Source organism: Nomascus leucogenys, chromosome 13 (genome assembly GCF_006542625.1).
Source record: "Nomascus leucogenys isolate Asia chromosome 13, Asia_NLE_v1, whole genome shotgun sequence".
NCBI classification, from domain to species: domain Eukaryota; kingdom Metazoa; phylum Chordata; class Mammalia; order Primates; family Hylobatidae; genus Nomascus; species Nomascus leucogenys.
Window position 1 is genome coordinate 4,523,885 of NC_044393.1, and position 13,762 is coordinate 4,537,646.

A 13,762-nucleotide genomic window follows, 5' to 3' on the forward strand; every position below is an offset into this window, starting at 1 on the left:
AAAACAGCCATCATTTATCAAGCACCAGTGAAGTATAGGAATTGTGCCAGGGCCTTCATACACATCTCCATTTCTATTTACAACAACCTCAAGGTAAATATCCTGATATCCTTTTGAGAGCTGGGGAAATTTAGGCTCTGAGAGGTCACATAACTTTGTCCAGAGCCTCACAGCCAGTAAGCAGAGCCCAGTTCCAGACCAGGTCTTTGGCCATCTCCCGCACCCCTTCCCCTCCCCATGCCTCCCATGGTGTGCTGACCAGGAGTGTGAGCTCAGGTGGCCACATGCTCTGTTCAAATCTAGACTATGTCCCTCATCCACCAGGACTTGAGAGAGTTCTCAGTTTCTTCACCTGTAAAATGGGGATAAATAGCACCTGGCTCCTCAGGTGGTTATGAATATTGAATGAGATAAAACCTGCAAAGCTCATAGTAGGCCCTCATTAAATCAAAGTGCTATCAAAGTCTGCTGTCTGCAGACCTGATCCATGCCCCCATTAAACTGTCCAAAGACTCAGGAACTAGCTTATAACCACTGGCCTCACCCAGAAACTAAAAGAAGCAAGAAAAATGACCAGAGATATTTCCAAGCAGTGACTTCTGGGAACATGTCTTTTTTAAAAAAATAAATAAATAAAAGTGATGAAAATATAGACAAGTAATTTCTCGCCAGCAGATTGGCACAAGGAAGAAAGATGGGCAAGATCCAGCATTAGCTAACATGAAGGAGCAGCAGCTTCTAACATTTTCTGTAGAAACATACATTGATCAAAGTCTCTTAGGAGGACCTCATGGCCACTCTGGACAAACACGAAAAACACAGAAATACTTCACAGCAAGGACACTCATCACTGCGCAGCTTAAAACAGTCCCCAACTGTGTGCAGCCCGGAGACCTGCCCAGAGAGGCTACTGCACACCGAGCACCCTGCAGCCATTAATCAGGATCATATGAAGCTTTGTGTAGTCCCTGTTCCAGCAGAAAAGTGGGGGCACACCCCATGCAGACATGACTCCCCTCTTATGCACCATACAAATATTTGAAAGTGACAGCAAGTGTACTGCCCAAAATCCTTTATCTCTACAGCATGGGATTAAGACATCTTAACTTTTTTCTTCATGCTTGTATATGTTTACCAAATAGTTCACACAAAAGAGTAAGTTCAATTTTTATATTACAGATGCTTTGAATCAGCAAAAACATAATAAAAAGCAAGGAGCAGGCCGGGCGCGATGGCACATGCCTGTAATCCCAGCACTTTGGGAGGCTGAGGCAGATGGATCACCTGAGGTCAGGAGTTCGCTACCAGCCTGACGAACATGGTGAAATCCCGTCTCTACTAAATACAAAAAAATTAGCTGAGTGTGGTGGCGCATGCCTGTAATCCCAACTATTGGGAGGCTGAGACAGAAGAATTGCTTGTACCTAGGAGGTGGAGGTTGCAGTGAGCCCAGATTGCGCCATTGCACTCCAGCCTGGGCAGCAAGAGCAAAACTCTATCTCAAAAAAAAAAAAAGAACAGAAAAAGAAAATGCAAGGAGCAGCCTTCTCCCTTTCCTTTATTTCAGCCAAAGCCAGTACCCTCCACCCGGCACTCTCAGAAAGGATGTTGGAATGGAGGTGACTGCTTCTCTACTCTGGGCTGGTGTGGCGTCACTGCACTGCCTGATGTGGTCGCCATTAGCCACAGGTGGCTATTTAAATTTAAATCAATTACAGCTAAGTAAAATGTAAAAATTCCATTCTGAGGTTGCACGAGCCACAGTTTGAGGGTTCAGCAACCATTTGTGGCCAGCGGCGCAATCCTGGGCGGCATGGCGCAGACCTAGACCATTTCCATCATCACAGGACCTTCTGCTGGATGGCGCTCACCTATAATGAGGCCTCTGAAAGGAGACCCGAGAAGATAAAAGCACAAGAGGCTGCCTTGAGGGCAGGGAGCAGCGATTCTTTTTCTATGAAGGGCCAGAGAGTAAACAGTTCAGACTGGGAAATTTTTCTGGGAAAATGCTCAATTCTGTTGCTGCGGTGTGAAAACAACCACAGGCATTTCATCAACAAAGGAGCAGCAGGCCAGGGTGAGGGCTTGCTCCTCCTCATTCCAGGCTGTGATTAGATGACCATCACCACCGTTCACGGCCAACACTCCTAACCTGTTACTCTGTGCTGGGCACCACATTAAGTGTTTTACCTGCGTTTTCTCATTGAATCTTCACTGCAATGCAACCAGGTTAATACTACTAGTGTGCCCATTTTATGAAGGAGGGAACTGAGTTGCAGAGGTGACGTAACCAACCTAAGTGCAGAGGCTGGGATTCACACCCAGCTCTGCCCGATTTCAGAGGCTGCACCTGCAACCACAACACTTCGTCCCTCGTGAGAATTAAAATATTGCCTTAAATATTTCTGGCCCCTAAAGCATTAAAATACTGCCTTATGTTACAAACCCTTCCAGGGCTCATAACATCTGAATCCATTATATCTATCTCCCAGGCGATAAGGTGAAGACCAAAAGCTGGGTGCTGAACAGTGACGGGGTAAGCAGAACATCAGTATTTAAACCGAGCAGAGGAATCATGTAAAAATTAGACATTTCCCAGTAATGTTATACAGTTGAGTGGTTTGGGAGAAAATATTCGTTGGAAAAATCAAAATGATAATGAAGTTAGGAACCTATTAGTTAATCTGTTACAAAGTCTTTGGCTTTGTAAGAACCTCATAAATAATTAATCGTGTTATCCATTAACCTCCGCCCTATTATACCACTCAAAGAACCAGAGTCTAGAGCCACAGGAGGTAATAAATTGTGGGCATGGGTGACTCATTATTAAAATTAAATATGTCATTAGCAGCTCCTGAGAATACCTTTTCCATGACTTACAGAGCCCTCCACAACACAAAAACCCAGGCAATATTAAAGTATCCAGGCAAGTGAGCTTCTATTTTCTTTTATTTCTTTTAAAAACAAAAACAAAAGAAAAACAGGATACATATGCAGAACGTGCAGGTTTGTTCCATAGGTATACATGTGTCATGGTGGTTTGCTGCACCTACTGACCTGTCCTCTAAGATCCCTCCCCTCACCCCCACCTCTCAACAGGCCCTGGTGTGGGTTGTTCCCCTCTCTGTATCCATGTGTTCTCAATGTTCAACTCCCACTTACAAGTGAGAGCATGCGATACTTGGTTTTCTGTTCCTGTGTTAGTTTGCTGAGGATGATGGCTTCCAGCTTCATCCATGTCCCTGCAAAGGACATGATCTCATTCCTTTTTATGGCTGCATAGAACTCCATGGTGTATATGTACCGCATTTTCTTCATCCAATCTATCATTGATGGGCATTTGGGTTGTTTCCATGTCTTTGCTACTGTTAATAGTGCTGCAATAAACACACGTATGCATATGTCTTTATAGAATGATTTATATTTCAAAACCCTACTTTCATGAAAAAAGCCTAATCTCTAGCACACGCTGTGTCACTGGGAGTGTGACAGGTCCTCCCAGAAGCAGAGGCCATGGGTAGATGTCCCCTCTCATCTCCCCATCAACTCCCACACTCCTCCCCTTCCTGCCTCGTGCACCCCAGGATCAAGGTAGGGGATGGAAGTGCAAAAGCAAGAGCACTGCAGATCAGTCTTTCTCAGCACCCAGGCAACCACCCTCCCAGGAAACACCAGGATACTCCACTTTGAAGCAGCTTCAAGAACTTTCAGTTAGGCAGAATCCGCAAAGAGTGATGGGAAGATCTCCCTGGGACTGGGCATGCACTTAAAGCAGGCGAGGGAGAGTGATGTGAGGGAAAGTAGGTGGGCATTTGGATTCCAGCCTGGGCACTTTTATGAGCCCTGTGATCTGGGCAAATCCCTTTCCTTCCTCTAAGTCCCTGTAATAATCAGAAATGGCAGAACCCCAATCAAAGCTGCTGAAGCCTGAAAGGGAGGAAGTGTTTAACTGAGAAGCCTGGGGGTGCACCAGCTTCACACACGCGGGATCCAGGGATGCAAATAATGCCATTGGGAAATCAACCCTCAAAATGTCTTTGCTCAGCTTTCCTTTGCGCTGGTTCCATTCTCTGGCTCCACCTGGGTTGGGGAAAATGGCCACCAGCACTCCAAGCCCACAGCCAACCAGCTCTGTGACTTCTTGTGGGGGGAAAACAACTCTTTCCAAAAGCTCCAACTGAAGTTCTAGAACAGATTCTCATTTGTGAAGGCTGAGTCATGAGCCCATCTAAGAACCAATTACCAGGGGCAGAGACTGTGCAGGATGATGGCCAATTCCACGTGGATAGAGATGGAGGAGGTACGCCTTTTCCCAGCAGACGCAAGGGGCCTGAGGAACAGGAGTGGGCTACTAGGACCTCCCCTAGCTTTGGTGCTCAACCCCAGCACATCCCAGATGTGACCATCTCAGGAACCTGGACCAGTGGTAGAACAGAGTCAGCACTGCCCGTGGCTCATCATTAGGGCATGTGGTAGCATTAGACGAGAGGCCGCCAGCCACAGCCCAGATGATACAGTCCCCACACGTCCCATACACCGCAAGGTGAGGACGATGGGGAGGCAGGTTCAGAAGCAGGCACACTCCAGGTCAGTGTTTGCTCAGGCCCTGGCAACCTCCCTCCTGGGAAAGGACAGAGGCTACCACAGGCTGGGGCCAGATGCCACTCCACAGCGGCTTCTGGGAACACAGACCACAGCTCTGAGGACCACAGGCATTCCCGTTCATACAGCCGCAGCCCCCACGCCTCAGCCCAATCATCCATGCCAGCCTGGGGTGACGTTTCCCAAGTCCCTTGAAAAATGAGGACAACGCAGTGAGGCGTTTTGGGGGCTGGCTCTGTGTCCTTGAAAAGACTGTCCTCTGTTGGAGGATATGGCCTTCCTGACGCCTTGGATTTGAAATTCCATTTCTTTTGGGAAATACTGGTGACAATAGTGTTATTATTATACTATTGTAAAACCAAGGATGTTCGGGTTGTTCTTCATTGTTGTTTTTAAACTTCCCTAGTTGACCAAAATATAAAAGTTGGCAACTCCTGCCCACCCCTCCTGCCTCTGTCAAGCCCCCTGTAAACTGGACCAAGACAAAGTCCTACCTCTCTCCTCCCTCCATAGCTACCCAAAAACTGTCACTGCAAACAAACCTCCCTCCCCTGTCCCTGCAGAAAGGCAGGCACTAACTGTCTGCTGCTGCTGGCAAGGGGACAGAAGAGAGGAGCATGTGAGGAGCAGCACGCCCCAGGAGCTCATTAAAAATGCAGAGTCTCAGGCCCTACCCAAGGGTCAGAACCCACATTTTAACCAGACTTCCAGTGACGTGTATGCACATAGGCGTTTCAGAGGCGCTGGACCAGACTTAATCCAAGGACCTCGTCTTGATAATTACGGCAACCGAGGGCCCCTAAGGTGGGCATCTGCCCCTGACTTTTATCCCATGGGCATTCTTCCCTGAGCATGGCTTCTCTCCCAGTAAGGGAGGTCCAGGCCTCTTTCAGCCCTGCTCAAGCCACACTTTGACTTCCATTCCACAATGACAGCTAACAGTCATGAAGCTGGCTCCACATGCCAGCATCCCTGCTGGTGGTCACTTCAACTCCAGAAACCCCACAGACCCATCCCTTCCTCATGAACGTTTTACCAAATCCTTCCAACCACCCCTGTCTACCCTGCAGGTGTAACTTTCCTCCTCAAATCCCCTAGAACACCGAGAATCCTAGAGCTTCCTTGATAAGCCTGAGAACCCTCTGCCTCTGAGTCAACATCTTGAGGGTGGCCAGGACTGGACCCTGCCTCTGTGCAAGGACCCCCACCCCAGTGGCACTTCCTCTAGATGGTGCTGGGTAACTGCACCACCCGGTGTCTCCCCAACTTCACTCACACGTCACCACTCTTATGGATGTTGCTCTAATAGAACCACTTGGTCTAAAAATGAATATAATGTTTTCTTAAGAAAGTTTAAAATGAAAACTTGACATCTACTTTAATGGAAATGCAATATTTTTCTAATGAAAAATTAAACAGGCTGGGAACGGTGGCTCAACCCTGTAATCCCAGCACTTTGGGAGGCCTAGGCGGGTGGATCACCTGAGGTTAGGAGTTTAAGACCAGCCTAGCCAACATGGTGAAACCCCGTCTCTACTAAAAATATAAAAATGAGCCAGGTATGGTGGTGGACACCTGTAATCCCAGCTACTCGGGAGGCTGAGGCAGGAGAATTGCTTGAATCTGGGAGGCAGAGGTTGCAGTGAGCCAAGACCACACCACTGCACTCCAGCCTGGGCAACAGAGTGAGACTCCATCTCAAAAAAGAAAAAAGAAAAATTAAACAGACATATACCTGATATGAACGTTCTTTATAAAATTAATAGTTCATTTACTGCCTAAAATCATCTCACACTGCCAGGAAATCAGTCTCATGATTGACACTAATGAGTTGACTGGAAAGTGGCAACCACCAGGACACACTCACCCGTGGGCTGGGCTTTAGGACCTGGCACTGTATTCATGCATTCTGCAGGAGGGTTTCTTCTTTCCTTTGGCTGCATGGAACCCCCTTGGCTGCATGGAACCCCCAGTCTACAGCCACACCCACGGTGTCATTTAATGCCATCACGGGGAGTTGGGTGATTCCTTCTAGTGACTTGCCATCCGTCACAGTGGGAAGACGGAAGGCCACAGTGGCTGTCTTGACAAGCAGGACACTCATTCGGTGCCACCTACTGCAACTGTATTGAGGACAATTGTGAGATTAAGAGAATTTTATTTCATGAGCACTAAGCTCCAATTCCAGAGAGGCAACCGTGTTTATTCTGCTCCATTGTCTGACAAGGAACAGAAGATGGAAGCCTCCAGATCTTCAGGGGACAGGCATGGAGCTCATACCCTGGAAGGGCAGGATGATCACGTGAAGAGAACCAGGGAGAAGGCGGCCACTCACAGCCACAGAGAGAGTCCTGGGACTGGTCCTGCCCTCACAGCCCTCAGAAGGAACCTGCCCTGCCGGCACCTTGATCTCAGACCTCCAGCCTCCAGCACTGCAAGAGAGCAGGTTTCTGCTGTGGAATCCTCCAGTCTGCAGCACATGCTAGGGCAGCCACAGGAGATGAGCTCAGCCAGAACAGGGGAGGGAGAAGGGGAAGGCTGGGCCTTCTCGGGCAGCCAGGGCCTTCCTGGGAAGAAGGGAGGTGGGGCAAAGGCTTGAGCCTCCACAGGCACCAGAGAAGCAGAGGCCTGGGGGCCAGGAGGAGGCTGCCCCTGCCACCAGAGCATGGTGGGGGCACAATGTAGAGAAAAGGAACCAGGTGGGCATCCAGCCAGCATCCACACACGTCGCCCATGCCACCTCAGGAGCCAAGGGGCCTGGCGCCTCATTATTTAAAAGTCAAGTCTCACCTGGTTGTCGTGAAGCTATAGATGTGATAAAAATTCATACAATTATTCACTGAAAAAACAGCAAAAGTGCTTGCAAAACCTGGTGGAGTTCACTAAGGCCTCTGGTTTAGTTGGTTTAGTTAACATCACTGTACCAACATGCACCTCCTGGTGCCAATCAGTGAACCATGGAAAGGTGGATGCTGTCATTGAGGGAAGCTCTGCAACTCCCATGTGAGTCTAAAATTATTTCAAAAAAGTTTAGAAAGTGTAAACAATTGTATTAAAAACAAACAAACAAAAAACAAGATCTAACCTCCGTGGCTCTTCCCGGCACAGGGCTGTGGCTTCTCTGTCCTTTTCCCAGCCTTCCAGGGTCCCACAAATCCATCCTTCTCTGGCCCACCTAACAGGTACTATGGGGAATCCTCCAGAGCACAGGAAACAGGGGAGGTCTTGATACCAACCAGGAGTCGGGAGAATGAACTGATCCTCTCCTGCACTTTGTGTTTCTTTGTGTTTTTGTGAACTCAGAGAGAGAACAGGGCTTGCCTCTCTCCCCGGGAGCCAGGAGCCAGAAATGCCTGCACGTGGCCCCATGCACGGCTGCACTCCGAGGGCCAAAGCCTCCATTCACGTGCAGGCTGCGGGGACAGCGCAGCACTTGCTCTCTGTGAAATGCCTGATTTCAGCCTGCAGCCATCGCTAGCTTGCACAGCATCCCTGGCCTGCCTCAATGGCAACCCTTGTCCCCGAGAAGCACAAAGCCGCCTCTGCTCGGGAGCCAGGGCTGCAGCTGGGGGGCGTCTCCACCCCATGACTGGGCCCATTCTTCCCCAGCACACAGGCGACCCTGCCAGGGAACACGCATGGCTCGGAGCTCCCAAGTACTCTCTCCTGGCAAGTGAGGAGTGTAAATAAATCTTGGGAGGAGGACATGAGAGAGCAACACAGTCCCTGGAGGACAGTATTCTAGAGTGGCCACAAGAGTTGGAAACTTCTATGCTGAAGCCTTAAGAGGTTGGTGAGTTTCCTGTCACTGAAGGCATTTGAGCAGGGACAAGAATTTTCCTGGGCGGGGATGGGCTAAGGAGGGGGCAGAAGGAAGCAAGCACTGCCTGGATAGATGGATGGATGGATGGACAGAGAGAGAGGTGATAGATACACAGATTGATAGATAATGGTAGATGATCGATTAGCAGATAGATGAGAGATGATAGATACATTGAAAAATAGATTACAGATATATTGATACGTAAATAAAGATAGATAAATGGTAGATTGATGGCTAGATGCTGGAATATAGATATATTTATAGATGATAGATATATTGAGAGATAAATAAGAAAGACAGATAAATGATAAATAGATGGAAGATAGACACATACATGGATACACAGATGCTTCCGAAGCAGGAGGGCACAACCGAGTCACAGATGCAGGTGGGCGCCTGACCTAATCAGTGTTGTCCAGTCCCAAATATCTCTATCCAACCACACACCTCTCCCCAGCTCCAGGTACAATTTCCACCTGGGGATCTGATCGGTCTCTCAAACAGAACCTGTCCAAAGCTGAACAGAGCATTGATTTGCCCAACCCCCATCCTGCTCATCTCAATGGCTCCTCCCCATTGCCACCAGAACCTCTCCATCCTTCCAGCTGCTCAGGCTGGAACCCTTCGAGTCATCCAGGACTCCTCTGTCTCATCCCAGCCATCTGATCCCTCTCACACCACACCTAGCTCTACCACCATCTTAATTGGATTCTCCTAAAAGCAGAGCTGCAGGCGGGCTTAGGTGCAGGTAGCTTATTTGGGAGACACCTCAGGAAGCAGAAGCAAGGGAGCAAGGAGAGTGAGGGAGGGAGGAAGGGCAAACCCACACACAGGTGCATTTCCAAGGTCACAGCTGAAGGCAGCAAGGTTGCATTCTCTGAAAGCTCCAAGAAGCACCCACCTAAAGGATGCATGCCTGGGATGTTTACTCCCATTTCATCAGCTGAGGATTGTCCTTCAGGCATTAGCTCCCCTCATGTTCTGGCTGCACTTTGATGCTTGGGAGAATATCCACAGCACCGGGCTCATGGCTGTGCTGTACTGGAAAGTGTTTGGGTGGTATAAGGGAGCTGATATGTACATTTGCCAATTGCCATGGTGTAAATACTTCCCACCGCGGCCAGCTTGCCGCATTCCTGAAAGTGTAACCACCTGCTCCAATACAGCGCTCATCACCCAACATGCTGGTTGATTGAAGCCACAGCTGAAGACCAAGGCAGAGCTGGTCCAAGGAGCTGTGATGCAGGCACAAAAAACATCTGCTGTGAACAACCTGCTCCAAACCACCAGCATCTCTGAGTAAATGACCTTTGAATCCTCCCTTGCCCAGCACAATCTCATCTCACACTGCAGCCATTCAAATCTCCTTCAACGGGCAGCTCTGAAAATAAAGCCCAAGTCTTCCCCCAGGCCTCGGCACCTCCCCGGGATCCTCCCCTGGCCACCTCTTGGCATTGTGGGCATCCAAAACTTGCCCCTCTCCATCACTCACTCAGCCTCACTGGTCTCCTTGTTCCTCCCACTCCCAAGCACATGCCTGCTGCAGGGCCATTGCACCTGCTGTTCCTGCTGCCCTAGTGCTCTTCTCGAGGGTAGTCACATGACCAGCTCCCTCACTTTGCCTGGTCTCTGCACAGATGCCCTGCTCTGAGGTCCTCTCTGACCATCTATTACAGACAGCTGGGCTCTCCTCCCTGCCAGTCTCATTCCTCCAGCCTCACTTTATCATCATTCAAGGCATCTATAACCACCTAGAGTCTTATCATACATCTATTTCCATGCTGTCTGTTTCCCCTCATCCCACAAGACTACTCATTCCGTGAAGGCAGAAACATCAGTCGTCACTGCAACCTGCCATACATAGCTATATGCATACTCCAAAAATGGTGACAGGCTTACAGGTGTCCAGTAAATATTTGTTGAATGGCTGACGACCATGAATTCTGGAGGGAGAGTTCAGACTGGTTTCATTTTTAAATTCCCTGCAGAGGATTGCAAATAATATTTCTGGCTCTGAACTCCTGGGTCAGGTGCCCTCTAAAGTTTGGTCCAGCCCTGGTACCCCAAGATGGGCTGGCCTCTCCCCAGCACAATAGAAGCACTAAGATCTCTTGCAGCACAGAAATCTCCACATCCCTCACCGCAAACCCTGAGGTACGCGGTCACAGATATTAGCAGTGCACCCTCCAAATGCCACCCAGATCCAGAACCAGCCAGAAACGAACAGAGAAGCCTCATCTCAACGTCAGCCCCTGCCCAGGAGCTCTCAGCCAAGAACCCCAGCGTAACAAGGGTGAGAAACAGCCCCGGGCTGTCACGCGAGACAGAGACGGTGCATGCAGAGGAAGAGCCTGCATGCATCCGCGGTGAGGATGTGCCCACTCTGACACTGGGGTGAGAGGAGGAAAATTGGGCTCAGAGGGGGGAAAGGTGGGCTCAGATGGGCAATGGGAGTTGGGCAAATTCCTAAGCAAGAGAAGAAGCCAAAGGCGGCCAGGGAGACATCAGCATGTTCCCCCTGCACAGCCATGACATCCTACAAATGATATCTCTTAATTTTCACATCAGCTTTGGGAGAGGGCCATGAATAGATTTCTAAATATATTCCAGAGCAGAATTAAGTGGGATCTTCCAGTTTCTGAAAGTGACTCGCAGAGAGTGCATCAGATGGGATGAGAACATGACATCAGCCACACAGGCAGCCATACTGGGCAGCTGCCTGCCGGGCAAACCCTGTGCCCACAGAGACCATTCTCAACCACTCCTCCCAACCACACCAGCTCCACGCACCTTCTCTAACAGGAATGGGGCCTGCCTCAGGGTCAACTGAGGCCTCTACCTATCAGATTCCAGAGAGATCTCTGCAGAGACCCTGGATCTAGGCAGAATTTACAAAGAAAACAAATGAGAATCTATTTCTATGACTCAAGATGCCCCACAAGCAGATGAGGAATTTAAAAAGAAGTTCTGGATTGAAGGACATTCTACAGAACACCCTACAGGTGCTCCTCAAAACTGCTAAGGTCACTAAGAACAAGTAAAGTCAGAAAAGGCGTCACAGCAAGACAGCCTGAAGGTACATGATGTCCAGATGTCATGTGGGATCTGGATGGCATCCTGGGATGGAAAAAGGGCAATAGAAAAATACTAAGGACGTTGGAATAAAGTATGAACTTGAATTAATAATAATGTTTCAAGAGTGGTTCATTACCGATACAAATCTACTATAAGAATGAAAGGGTGTAATCCCAGCACTTTGGGAGGCCGAGGCGGGCGAATCACGAGGTCAGGAGATCAAGACCACGGTGAAACCCCGTCTCTACTAAAAATACAAAAAATTAGCCGGGCGTGGTGGCGGGCGCCTGTAGTCCCAGCTACTCGGAGAGGCTGAGGGAGGAGAATGGCGTGAACCCGGGAGGCGGAGCTTGCAGTGAGCCGAGATTGGGCCACTGCACTCCAGCCTGGGCGACAGAGTGAGACTCCGTCTCAAAAAAAAAAAAAAAAAAAAAGAATGAAAGGGAACCAGGGTGCGGGGTTTATGTAAAATCTTTGTACTAGCTTCACAATTTTTCTGTAAAATTTAAATTAACATTACAAGTTTTTTTTTTTTAAGTCTTCTTTCCATCAGACTGAGTTAGGGGGCTCTAGCAGGTCAGCTCCAGACCCTGGAATACGTTCCTTGGATAGGCCCAGAGAATGGCACTCAAGATGCCACAGACCACCTGGTAGGGACTGAGGCGACTGCGCTGGGCCAGCCTGCACGCCAGGCTGCCAGGAGGTGTCTCCTGCAGGCTACACAGGAGCAGCGTGGGAGGGAGACCAGGCCAGAGACGTTTCTAGTCTCCAGAGCAGGGTGTTCTCAGATCAGCAGCATCAGCAGCACCTGAGATCTTGCTAGAAATGCATGTTCATGCTGGCTTCATGGCAGATGCGTCAAGTCAGGAACTCTGGGAAGGGACCCAGCATGCTGCATAGACAAGACCCCAGGCGAGTCTCATATACCCTAAAGCTTGAGACTCCTGCTCTAGAAGTTCACCCAGGAGGACAGAGATCCCAACAGGGAGCAGGTGTGGAGCAGTCCACCAGTGGATCAGGGGCTGTGGGATGCAGCCACATAGGGGTTGGTGCATGCTGTACTTGGCTTGAAAGATGACCTGGGGATCAAAATATCCAAACACCCATGACAGCACCAAAAGAGAGGCAATTTTCACCAACTTCCAGGCTCACATCGAAGAAAGCCACCCTCTAGAGACACTGCCCCAGCCATTTCCCACTCTTACGTCCCCACCCTCCAAATCGAGAGGCGACACACCAGCAGCTCCCATCCACTCTCCCCCACTTCTCCTGCCAGCGGGTCCACTTCCCCTCTTGGGAAACCAAAACAGGACACCCCCTCTACACAACACCCATGGGCGCCAAAGCAGAAATGGGGTGACCTTTCCAAGTCCCAGATCAGTGGGTCACCCTCTGCTCCATAAGTGTCGGCAGCTCTCCATCACTCCATAGGATACAGACAAAAACCCTCAACCTGGTCTTCCCTGTTCCGCGTGGCAGGCCCAAGCCACCTCCCCATCCCCACGCACCAGCCGTTCAGCCCATGCTCACACAGTGCCCCTCCCACCGCAGGGCCACCACATCCGCTGTTCCTCTGCCAGGGACAGTGGTCACCATCCCCACCCCACTTTCATCTGGTCCATTCCCACGTATCCTTCGAACTTCGTCTCTATATCCCACAGATGCAGTTTTACGAGGAAAAAGCCAGGCACAGAACAGGGGCTAGCATATGTTTCCCTTCATATTACAAACAAATGAAGAAGAAAAGAATGCACAGAAATTTCCTGACAGCGTACACAAGAAAGCCATCAGCAGCTGTCTCGGGACGAGAGACGGGTGCACAGCCAGAGAGACCTGGTTTTCACTAATGAAAAAGACAGTTGATGTTTGTTGAATACATACATGTAATAGGAATGTGACAGATCATATCATTTAACCCCCACAACAGCTGCATGGTGCGGACAATACTGTAATTCCCATTTTATAGATGAGGAAACTGAGGCCAAAGAGGAAAAGCAGACAGCTGGCAGGTCATAACACGGGCTGGACCAAGCCTGATCCATGCAGTGCCGACATACCTGCCCCACCCCATCCTGTCTCCAGCCGCCCTGGAATTTTTCAACATGCACGTGTTCTACTTTTCCAGTTTTAAAAAGCCTGTTGAGTTTTTTTCAATAATGCTCCTGCCTCCCACAAAAAACATTTATTTTCCCTTCCCTGCCTATATTTCCAAGGGGTGGGGGAGTGTTTTGAAAGCTATACATCATACAGGAACGATGGTTC

General features: G+C 49.4%; 1 protein-coding gene across 4 annotated transcripts in view; it reads right to left on the minus strand.

Annotated features, from left to right (window-relative positions):
- PHACTR3 (phosphatase and actin regulator 3) overlaps positions 1–13,762 on the minus strand; it is a 272,059-nt gene that overhangs the window by 211,509 nt on the left and 46,788 nt on the right. The window contains exon 1 of one of the 4 annotated variants that reach the window (XM_003277520.3): positions 7,688–8,138. The exons of the other annotated variants lie outside the window; for them this stretch is intronic. The gene's annotated coding sequence lies outside the window, so the exon portion shown is untranslated. Of the gene's footprint in view, positions 1–7,687; positions 8,139–13,762 lie in introns of those variants that run through there. 4 annotated transcript variants of the gene reach the window in all.